The sequence below is a fragment of the Gymnogyps californianus genome, chromosome 1, assembly GCF_018139145.2.
Source record: "Gymnogyps californianus isolate 813 chromosome 1, ASM1813914v2, whole genome shotgun sequence".
Lineage (NCBI taxonomy): Eukaryota > Metazoa > Chordata > Aves > Accipitriformes > Cathartidae > Gymnogyps > Gymnogyps californianus.
Window position 1 is genome coordinate 105,268,602 of NC_059471.1, and position 11,878 is coordinate 105,280,479.

Sequence of the window (11,878 nt, forward strand, 5' to 3'; positions counted from 1 at the left end):
CATGAATGTCATAGTAACTGAAGTACCTACAATGTATACGTGCCTTATTCCAGTGGAAAATTATGGAAATAGGAAATTGAGAATTTCATCGTGATAGAGCGCTATGTGTTTGCTATGAAAACACTAGTGAGGATGTTGATGCTAGTATGTTAATTAATGTTCTGCAGATCCACATATATTGGGCCGTACCAGAAAATGATTTTAATTTCAAAGGACACCACATCTCTTGTCCTTGCTAAGGGCATAAAACATAAAGGTGTTGCCCTTTCAGCAAACCAGGTAAAACTAGTACAGAGTAGCCTATTTTCAGGAAGAGGTGATGATTGCCTTGAAAATAAGTAAAACTGAGAGAGCCAGAGAGGAGGAGGGAGTCTGAAAGATTTATGAAAGTAAAAGAACAGAACAGAGGAGTTGCTGCATAAACAAATGGAAGCATTTGCTAATAGTAAAGTTATATTAGTTGAGTTTAGTTGAAAAAGTCGAAGTGGTGTTATACCTTAAGTGTTATTTTCGTTGTGTGGAAACATGTGATTTGCTCAACACCTCCGTATTCAAAGTTCCTGCAGTGCAGATACTGCTGGCCAGTAGTCATTTATTCTGTTTCATGTGAATAGCTTCCAGATAACTGGGTTAGTACAAAGAGTCTTTACTTAGTCACACTGACTTATTTCAGTCTCATGCCCTACATCATATCGTAAAGTCAGAAAAAAATACGAAAATGTAATCTATGGCTGAGAAAGGCCAAATGATCTTTTGCTTTTCTCGCTTGGCAGTGGACATGATCACTAATTTGGTCAGTGAATGTAGCGTTGCCCTGGGCAGTTCATATGCTTGGACCAAAAGCTACTGATTTTCTTGTGGTCTCAGGTTCTCTGCCTTTGGTTCACCATTTCTAGGCTGAGCTGGGGAGGCAGAGAGGGAAGGTCACCGTGTCAGCGGTACAGGACCTGGTCCCATGAGCCGTTCTCCTTGGTTTCCTAGTTTAGCACATTAGCTGACTGCCTGGTTGCGCGATAGCTGTTAGGGATTGGAAGCAGCAGGAGTTGCAGGTGCTTAGAAGGGCACGTATGGTTGCATACGCTCTGATGCCAGTTCTCTTTTGTGGAAAAAAAAAATTTCTGTGTGATGTCTTAGTTAATCATGTATCGGGGATATTTCAAGCCATGATTCATTTCACAAACTTAATTTAATCTGGCGTTTCTGTAACTTTTTTTTTTTCCCAGAAAGAGCTACTTCGAAACCAGTTATCTCTCTGACAGCCTACTGTTTCTAGGGTATATACCAAACAGCAGGAGAAATCTATTTAAGAGCTAATGACCCATTTGGGAGACTTTACAAATTAGGTAATAATCAGTTGGAGGAGTTAAAAGGCCAAGGCAAAGCCAAGGGAAGTTAATGTGCTAGGCTGCCATTACCTAAATGACACACTCCAATGAAAGGATCGTTAATGCTATTATAAGCCTTTTTTAATTAATGAAAAATGTAATGATTTGCTTTTTTAATACTGGTAACTTTGAAAGATGCAGTTTTACCAGTGTACTAGACCAGATTTTCAATAGTGCCACAATGAAAAGATTAGATTGCTCCATAGAGCACCTGGATCGATATTAACAGTGGTCTTGGTATAGTAGAAATGGAGTCTTTCAGTTGATAGCAAATGTTCTCAAGACCCTTTGTGAAATTGCAATGATATTTTTTGGATGTAATGGGATAGTTCATAAAGCACTGATGGCTATCTATTAGAATAGTAAATGTTTGGCATTTCTGTATTCACTTTCATCCTGGAAGCTCTCCAAATGCTTTAGTAACTAGAAAAATAATTATTTTAGTCACCTTGAAATAAAACGCAACAGGTATTTAACAGCACACAGTAATAGTATATAACACCTGAGGCAGAAATTGCACAAAAGAATTAAGGGAAATTGAATATATTTCTTCAGTTTCACTAAAATGTCAGTGCTTCGACAAAACACCTTGAGAAAATAATGACCAGGACCTTTTATCAAGTGGTCCCTATTATTACTTTCCAATGTGTACACCCAGTCTAGCGGTGGTTTTTATATTGCAGCAATGTTGGGGGTCTGAAAAGGAGAGCCCTGGTCCAAGCCTGGATTGTAGTGCACCCGTTGTAAAAACACCCCTCCCTCTCTGTCATGATTCTGGTGTGCAGCCGAAAGAGACGAACAAGCAGACGGCTAAAGAAAGGAAAGGTGATGGTCCCTCGCTTTACAAAAGGGAAAGAGAGATGGGGAAAACCAAAATGGTCAAGACTTCTTGATTTTGTATGACCTACAGAGGACGGCTCACTGGTGCTGTTGCCAGTGACTGTCACTGCAGGAAGAGCGAAAGCAATGAGCACAGAGTGTGCTGAAGAGCTGCCACGCAATCGGGAGAACAGCCCAGAGAAGGATCCGGGGAGCTCCGGCTCGGGATCATGTAAGTCAAGGTGCTGGAGGCAGTAACTAGAGCAGAAACGTTTGTCTGTCCGGTTTTCTGTGACGGTTAGATGGTCAATATTTACACAGCACTGGAAATGGAAAATGTTAATTATTTTTGTTACGCTATGCACCATTAGTATTTTGCATCCTTAGTGGAGAGTAGGAAAGGGCAGGCTTTGGATGCCGTTGCTATCACAGTGATGACTAAGAATGGACTAAAGCCAACAGAAACAAAAGGAAAGCCAAAGACTTAGGTGTTTCTGAAGAAAGTACAGTTTTTTTGTCAGCCTAGCATATGGAGCCGGTTCCTTCATGGAGGCGAGCTGGCCTGCTGCCAGCAAAGGCAGCTGATTTTAAACAGCTGAAGCCTGCAGGAGGGAGGCTGAAGTGGGAACTCTGTACGCTGGTTTTCCCCAGGCCTGAGACTTCACCTGACCCCACTGCTCACTTGCAGGAAACCTGCTGCGGGGGAGACTTCAAGGCAGTCCTCCTTTCCTGCATTAATGCCAAGCTGGCCATCTTAGCCCGTAACCTCCGCAACACATCTATGATATGTTCATTTTCAGGAACACAGGCAAAACCATTCTTTCATGGCTGGTAAGCAATCCCCAAATTTCTCTCAACAGATCCCATGTTGTATTGACGGGAAGTACTCCATTACAGGAACTAATCTGGAGACTGCTACCACCTTTTGCCAGTTTATCCGTATTGCCCCGTCTTTTTTATATTATAGCATATTCACCAGTGACTCATCTCATTGCCCTTATTTTACATGCTCCCTCAAGATCCCTCAGGGCTGTGTCCTTATTTTACTGCTGCTTGCCAAAGAGCTTTTCCGAAGAGCGCTGATCACAGGAAAGCATTTTCCAAGCAGACCCCTTCCCCTGCCCCCCTGCATCACCACCGCTAGGAGCTGCCTGGGGAGGCTGGGCTCTGCAAGAGTCATCCGTACCCTGGTTTTAAACATCGCCTCCTCTGCAGGGGAGGAAGGCCCGCTGTTCCGCAGCCATCCTGAGATCACCCTCAGCCCAAGCTTCGCTTGTGATGAAACTCCACTCTCAGTTTCCAAAAATCCAAATGTGGTCAGTAAGTTTAGAAAGAAGAAAGGGAAATGGGAAAAGAAGTCATGCCCACATCTGCTTTCTGGTTTAGCTCAGCTCTGAGGGTTGTCTTTTTCCCTGTGTATTGCCACCTATCAAGTTGATAGCAAGTCTCCTCTTTTCTGAATGTTTCTGTTTTCCTTTGCTGTAGAGCATCTTTACCAGGAGGGGAGGGTGTGTTGTGGGCGTCTGTGCAACTGCAAAGCCTAAACGTTCCTTGGGGCTGCCTTGGGATTTCGGTACCTGTAGCCCCCGCTTTGCATCTGGACCTTTATGAACAATTGCTCAACGGGCAAATTGTTTTTACCCTTTTTGTTGAAGTATAATACAGTTCCTGGCTTAATTTTTAGATATCTAATGTCCCTTGGTCTTATACAGGCAGTAACTTGTTGGTGACTAGGCTGTGCTTAATTAAACAAAATGTTAATCTATGGCTGGGAATCCAGTGAACCCATGTAGTGGGACTCAAACTCTTTCATTATACCCTGAAACTTGAACAATAACTCGACAACTACAGATTATATAGATTGTACGGCGGGATATGCAGAACATACATGTGGAATAAATCTGTGTACTTGCGACTGGCCCTTGTTTGAGGCTGAGCATCATAGCAGTGAGCCACTTTGTTATGGTAATGGGCTTGGGGTCATTGATTACTTGCCAAGGCATAAAGGGATACCAGGGTACCTGCCGTTTATTGACAGCTAAGAGATAAGGTTCCTTCTGTACCTGCTCTCTCACATAACAAGAATGTGTGAAATCATCTGAGGCTGCCCTTGTCAATTACCATCATCATTATTTCTGTGTTTAAAAAACAAGGCAGAGTTCTTGTGGGCGTTCATCAAAGAAGTGCTGTGGTAGTGCAGTCTCCACTGCTGTGCCTCAGCTGAGACCTCATCAGGTAAATTCTTGAGATTTAGGAATGAAAAGAAATACATATGTGCTGCATTGCTGTTCCTCATTTGGTGGTGCTCTTCCTCTGAGGTGGAGGGTGGGGGATCAGCCGCCTGATTCAGGATTGGGAAATCGGCTGATACATGTGTGTACACATAGTGATGAACTTGGAGATAAACCATCCCAGCTGGGTGATAGATTTGGGCTCCTTACCGACAAACTGTGAACCTATGTTTAAGAGGTCTGCCACAGCTACGCTATCGCTGTATATCCATCTTCATAGTCTACAAGAGACTATAGCAAGGTATAAATGGTCCCCGACACATCTGAGAGACTGGTAGAGTAAAACAAGGTTGCCACTGGCTCTCACTATGTGATACAATCAAACTGGGGCAGTTTAGTGACCCTTCCCTACTGGGGAGGGCTCCCTCTCCCCAGCCGTGAGTCCTCATGCCCCACTGTACAAGCAGCTGCTCCCTGGTTCTGCAGAGGCTGGTGTGCAGCACCTGCGGGGTGGCAAAACAAATGGGGGACACGGCAGTGAGTCAGCTTGGCAAGAGCCAATACTTACTTTCACTGAAAAATCTGTCGTTAAAATCCACATTTCCTTTTGGTTGCTGGTGTTTATTGCTGATTATAATTTCTGGTCAGCTTCTGTGAGTGAAATTGAGGACAAGCTGTGACTAGTGATGTGGTGCAGAGAGGGGATGCTGTATATCTCAAGGATTGGAGTCCTGCGGAAAGGTAAGATTGACCTGACAATCAAGAAGCCTGGGAAAAGTCACAAACATGTAGGTTTATTGATGCTTATCTTTAAAGCCAGAAGAGTAGCATCCTGATGTTCCTATCCCTTCCACAGCTGTCATATTCATTTAAAAAAAGATCAAGGGCCCAACATATGTTCTTTCTCTAGCTGCTGAGTGCAGAGAAGTTCCTTTTTAAGCCTGATCTACTCAGTGGTAAGCTTGGACAGTAATCCTTCTGACATGAATAAGGATAATAAAAGGGACTGATTCAGATCTTAGATCTTGGCTTATGGGAAGTGAGGGAAAACAAAGCATCCCACTAGTTGGAGCTCAAGAGTCACTGAAGTTTTAACGTCTGTCTCCATCCATGGATAATAGACTTACTTTGATCATGATAGTGAAGGTACCTGGTGAGAGTTTTCATAAATGAAATAGGACAACAGTGATTGGTTCTGTCTGCGATGGAAGAATAATTCTGGTCTAGGCAGAGCAAAGTGTCTGGCTTCTCTGTGCCCTGTTCACCATGACCCTCACATAAGACTTGCATGCATGATGAACTTGGATTAAGCAAAGTGGGATCTACATCCAGAAATACACTTACTCATTTTATATCAATTTGATGAGCTGGTATTTTCAACCTTTGCAGTTGAAAAGGGCAATTAAGTCTCTGCCATTCGCTTCTTCCATGCCCCAGGAGTAAGAAAGCGGAGTACAGGCTGACCTCTGGCAGTAGCTCTGCCTATCCTTGCCCTCCTGCAGAGCCCGGTGACAGTGCGGACAGAGGGAACAGACACAGCTCTGAGCATCTGCATCCAGCCTAGGGAACTGTTAGGCAATTATATGGCCAACTCTGCAATCTCTAGACGGTTAATTTTGAGACAGTATAGTTACTTTGTGTAAATTGTCTGTATCTGGGTACCTACCCAAGAGTTGAGAATATTTTGTTTGACTTCCCATCTTCTGAAAAAAAAATCCTTCTTCTTGTATGAATAATATATTGCTATGAAAGGCCAATTCGAGTGGATCTGAGGGCTAAACAAACAAAATGATAAGTCTTCCCAGGCTTCACCTGAAGACTTCCTCACTTCAGGTAATTAGCTTCAGTCCACCCTGGGTACCAGGGCTGGAAAGTGACAGACAAGGATTTCTGCTAAGGGGAATTTCTCATGCTGGGCAGTGGGAGTGACTTCGGTGCTGCTTCTTTAAAATATGCATGATGCAATCTGTAATTTAGAAATATTTCATTTATCCTGGTTATGAAAAGGAAACAGAACAACAGGAGGTAAGGGAAATTTTCAAGTGCAGATAAATCTTTCTGTTCTTCATATCTTGGAGGTCAGTGTTTAAAAGTAAGAAGCTGTAGATAAAGATCTTCAGCAATTTTCAGTCTTCTCTTGCCTATATATTTCCCAAGTGGCTGTCAAGTGTTATTTCTTCCTGGTGGTGTCAGCTTCTATTGCCTGGTACATGATATATATTTTAATTGACAGCCAGTAACAGCCATTCCAATCATAGTGAAAATGGTATTTTATAGCCAGTGTGGATGGCAGTCGTAACTTGAGGATGTGTCAGTTACTTGTTGGAAATATGAATAATTGATACTGAACATAATACCTTTTCACAGTCTCTATTTATTAGAGACAACGCAATCACCAAATAGCTTTTTTTTTAAATGGTTTCTTTTACCTATGATTTGCTAGTCTGTGTAATTCAGGAAGAAAATTACTCAGCATCTAGTTAGGGTCTGAGTGAAGACTTGAGCTTAAAAATGTAATCAGGCATGACAAAATATTCAGTTTTGCCCACGGAAATATTGAATACAAGGTCGACAGTTAAAAGCGTCTTGCTAGCGTCGTTCATTGAAATGTGCTGGCAAGACTTCAGGTCAGGTCTGCGTGGCAAGGCGGAAGTGTGATTTTCACACGTTGTACACCTGGGAGGGCAGCAGAGAGGACACAACAGTCAGACCCGCAACGGGGAGGTACGCAGAGGCTCTGGAGAGGCTGCACCACACTCCAAGACCGCTGCTGGAAGCCCCTTGCCCCTGCGTCTTTGCTGCTGCCCTTGCTCATGTTGTTACTGGTAAATTTGAATTGGCTGTATTGAGTCGAGTGAGATCTGATATCCCACCAAAGGCAGCGTGAGAACAGAGTACGGTGAGAGAGGTAATGCCTTTTAAAGAAACCTTTTGGTCTGAGCATCCATTCACATGGAAGATGAAGCTCCATTGGTGTATTTGGCTTCACCGGTGATTAACATGTTTTCTGTTACCTGTGTGGTATTTCTGAGCTTGGCTAAGGCTCACCATTGGCTCTGTCACTGATCTTGAAATTTAATTTTTCCTGGGCTGGAGTGTGATGCAGAGACTTAACTATCTAAACCTTTTGCTGAGACCATGCCACCGACATCAGTTCTTGTGATGACTGCAGGCCACCAAACCTACCCTAAGCCTCTTAGTGGAAGGAAGCATCGTTACCCTTGCGCGCTGCAAGGGTGTCGTCAATCAAGACCAGAAGGAATTTAAAACCATCTAAGTGGGTTGGGAGGCGTCCCTTTTTTAAACTTTGTACCTGATGTTGTAGGTTGTACAACAGACAGCCTACAAGAAGGTTGTCTTTTGATAAGTGAAGGGTGAATACCAGTTGGATAGGATGGTTTTCTTTAATTTGGTTTGTTTACCCTGAAATGAGCAGCTGGCGTGTGGTTTTGGGAAAAGAAGGGGGGGGTTTCCCCCCTTTTTTTTCCACGATTGTTGAATGCTGAATAAATTTTCACGACCTGGGGGCAAGAGTAATGAAATCACTGTAATACAGGAAAGCTTTCCACCTACTCTGGGTTTGTAGTTCACTTGGGCTAAGATGACCTCGTCTCCAAGTTTTCATGGATTTTTCCTGTGTCTTCCTTATCCACCCAGAGGGTTTTTCTTGGCAGATTTTGAGGACTTTCCAGAGTTTTGCTGGGAATACGCAGCAGACCCATTGAGGCCACCACGCAAGGGTCACAGGCAGGAAGGCTGCCGCCTGCCACATGGCTGCCTGCACACCCCGCAGGCCTGATGGGTCTGGGAAGGGGCAGAGAGGTCTTCAGTTCAGATGCTGCCGATTGCCTGCTCCTTGTGGTAAATTAATTTTATCCTTGAAAGAGATTTACTGCATCTTCGCAGAGCTTTCCAGAAAATTCAGATTTATTCTGAGTGCATTCATATTTCTGTCCAGGAAATCTCCAGGCTTAAATAAAGGTTGCTGAAAAAAAGGAAGAAAAAAAAGGATGTTTTACCACAGGCTAAGCTAATAACCAGTCCTAGTTATCTTATTGCAAAATCAAGTGGAAATAAAAGTCAGGGTTGTTTGTTTTAATATTGACAGCAACTTTCCTTTCCTCAACCACACTCTCCAAACAGGAGCCACTCCCCGCCCCTCACTTTTTCAGTGAGATAATTAGCTATCTCACAGCTTCAAAAAAATAGGCAAATACCCATCTTTCACATAGGGAACATACAGTCTTTTAAAGATCTCAACTGAGCTGAAGAAAGGAAGAGCTCCCTTCCCATTTAAACCCGAACCGAAGCTGTAACTTCAATTTTTATGCACCAAACAGGATGGATCCTGATGGCTGCCCTGTTGCAACAAGGCACAGCACCACAGTGCCTCGCTCTCTGTGACGGTGCCATCGGCATCTGCATTTGGTGGGGACCCTGTGCGTTGGGGACTCTGGGGCAGGGGGAGATGATGGAGCTGGTCTGCACTGTCGTCGCACAGCGGTGGGGTGGGCTGGGCACCCCCGCCAGCCCCTCTCCTTGGACTGCCTCCATCCCTGGTGCCTGGCACCTCATATCCAGCTGGGATATGCCAGCTTCTTCGTGAAACATTGCCGGAAATGTGTTTAATGAGATTGAAGTCAGCAGGTAGTGTGGCAAATTATCTTTTTATGTCTGTAGTTGATTTTCACACATCAGTTCCTTCTCCCTTTCCTCCGAAAGCTGCCTGTTGAGCAAAAGTATGAGTACATGAGTAAAAGTCCCTTGGCCCCAACTCTTCTGATTTGAGTGTGATTCCTCCTCTCAGTACGGTGAGCAGCTTTGAGCCCTTTGTTTCTCTTTTTTGAGAGAGGATGGTGAATGCGCTGACAGGTGAAATCCCAACACAAGATGACTGGATCATCCACAGACACAGTCCTTCATTGTGTCACATCAAAGCAAGCACAAGAAAATATCAAAAAAAACTTGCAGGTGGAAATATTATACGGTGAGACCTGTGCTTGTTTGCTGTCACTGGGCAGTCTACTCATGGGTGCCCAAGCTCAAATCGTGGCAATCCCCAGAAGAAACGACAGCAAACACGTTTGCTCTGGCAAACTCTCCTGTGGAGCAGGGACCACTGGTCTGTGATTTGGGGGCTACCCATCATCCAGCATTCAGTTCTCCATGCCATCAAATATCTTATTTCTGACTTCATGCTTCATCTTGAGCTGAAACATTCCTATTTTATTTTAATAACTGCTTTAGTAACTGAGATTTTTTTTCCCCTTTTCTCCACTCCCCAACATATAACTAAACTAGGGTTTCTAATGGCATGAGGATGCCTCATTTGGCTACATTGCACTGTTCTTCCTGGGTGGGAGTAACTGTATGGGAATTAAGTACCTTATACCGTAGTTACAACAAAGGAAAGTTGTACTGCTTCACATGTACTGTCTACCATTTAGTTGTAAATGCTTCTCAGAAAGGCAAGGAAACTCTGTACATCTCTCTTACGTTACTCTCGAAGGCAGAGCCCTTTCCCCTTTTGGGGACCTTGCAGACACAAACCTAAATAAAACCAAGTCAACACAAAAGCCATCTCATTGCCTTAAAGGTTGTTTGACTCTTCTAGTGAAAACAGTGAAGAAATAACTAGGAACTATCACAGAATTTCAGAAATAAAGGACCATATTTGTTATGATGAATAGCAATTTATTGTGTTTTTTTTTCTGTAAGCTCCCCATTCCCAGAGAGTGCTGTGAGAGGAATTTGTTGAGGCACGGTGGTGCTGGGGGACACGGCGAGTAGCGGAGTAGGCAGAATCCCTCCGTTCCTCCAGAGAGGTGCTTGCCTTGTTTGGAGTTCAAATTCACATGGTTATCTCTTCTTCCAGTGCCAGCTCAGCCTCCAGCGGCTTTGGGTTGATACACACCAGATGAGATCTTGCCCCCAAATACAAGGTAGGGCACCACTACAAGCACAATATAAGTCAGTCGCTTCGTTAATAAGGATTTAAACATAAATGTTTCTTTAAAAAAAGAAAAATGTTCTCTTACCCATTTTTCAAAGAGTGCGTAAATTCTTATTAGGTGGTATTTCCCAAAGGGCAAGATGTTATGTCATTATCTCTAGGCAGCTGCTGTTTCTCTGTTGTATGAAACTTTGGAGAAACACCTAGGCTAAACAGGAGTTCTTAACAGAAACACTGTGTGATAAATGGGCATGGGCAAGCCTTGCCCACCACAAGGGCACAGAAGGAGTGCCTTTTGCAGGGCAGAGCACAGACAGTGTACAGCATAGTCTACCCACCAGCTCTGAATAAAAACCTGGTACATTTATTTTAGTCATCTTTCTAGGAGGGATAGTTAACTCCATGACTTTACAAAAACACCTCTAAAGGTTAGAGGAAGAAGAGCTTCTCTCATGCTTGACCCCGTTCTTGTCACCAAATAACAACGGTGCATTTCAGGATCTCTGCAGAGCTCGGCAAAGCAAAGGGTTTTTCAGCTGACGAAAAGAAGGAGAGACATTTCTGTGAATGCCACATAGGCATGAGGTGGTGTAACCTCACTGCATTTTAAGGAAAAAGTTAGTATTTCAGAACCTTCTTCTTTTCTTTTTTTAATATGGATTCCCCACCGGGTTTCTAGGATAGGAGAGATTCTTACAAGTAAACTGCAAGAGTTTCTGGCATCCAGGGCAGGCTGGCGGTGTGGTACTCGTCTCCCTAGCCCTGATACATGATAGCTCTGGGGCCAACATTTCTGCTCCCTGCCACCGAGCTGGCATTACAAGTGGGGCTGCCTGCCTGCTCGTGCTCCTGCTGGTGCCCCCACTCCCCATGCAGCACCCTATCCTCTGAGAGCAGCCTGCGGAGGGGTCCTTCATCTCTCCCGCCTCCCACCACGCCAGCGCTGGGCCATTGCCCCAACACCAGCAGTCCTTCAGGTGCTCCAGCCTATGGAGGATGTGTCTCAGCAACGTGGACCCCTCTGAGGATGTCTGATCTGTTCCTCGCTCTCCTCAGCAGACTGGAAAGAGTATTAAGTCAAGGTTGAGACATTCAAAGGCATGAAGCTGGGGTAACTACTGGGTTGCTGGTGACTTCAGGAGGGGCTTGGGAAGACATGTGCAGACTGGCAGGCTCCGGCACCACGGACATTATTAGTTTTCTTGCTACCTTGGCAGAAAACAGAGCTTTCTTCAGAGGCAGCCTGCAACAAATTCCTCCAGAGCCCAGGGCCTGCACAAACCTTGTTTCCATTAGGGATGAAATGTGTATACATTAATTAAAGAACCAACTCCTAAAAGGCAGCGTTAGCCGAAGAGCAAGAGAATGGCCCAGCCCCAGTAACACTGGCTTGTGCTGCCCTGGGGGTGCTGCGCTGTCGAGGGCTCTATCCTGGTCTGCACGGGAGAATGGCTGAGTCCACCAAAATCAGTGGAAATATTCTCACTGCA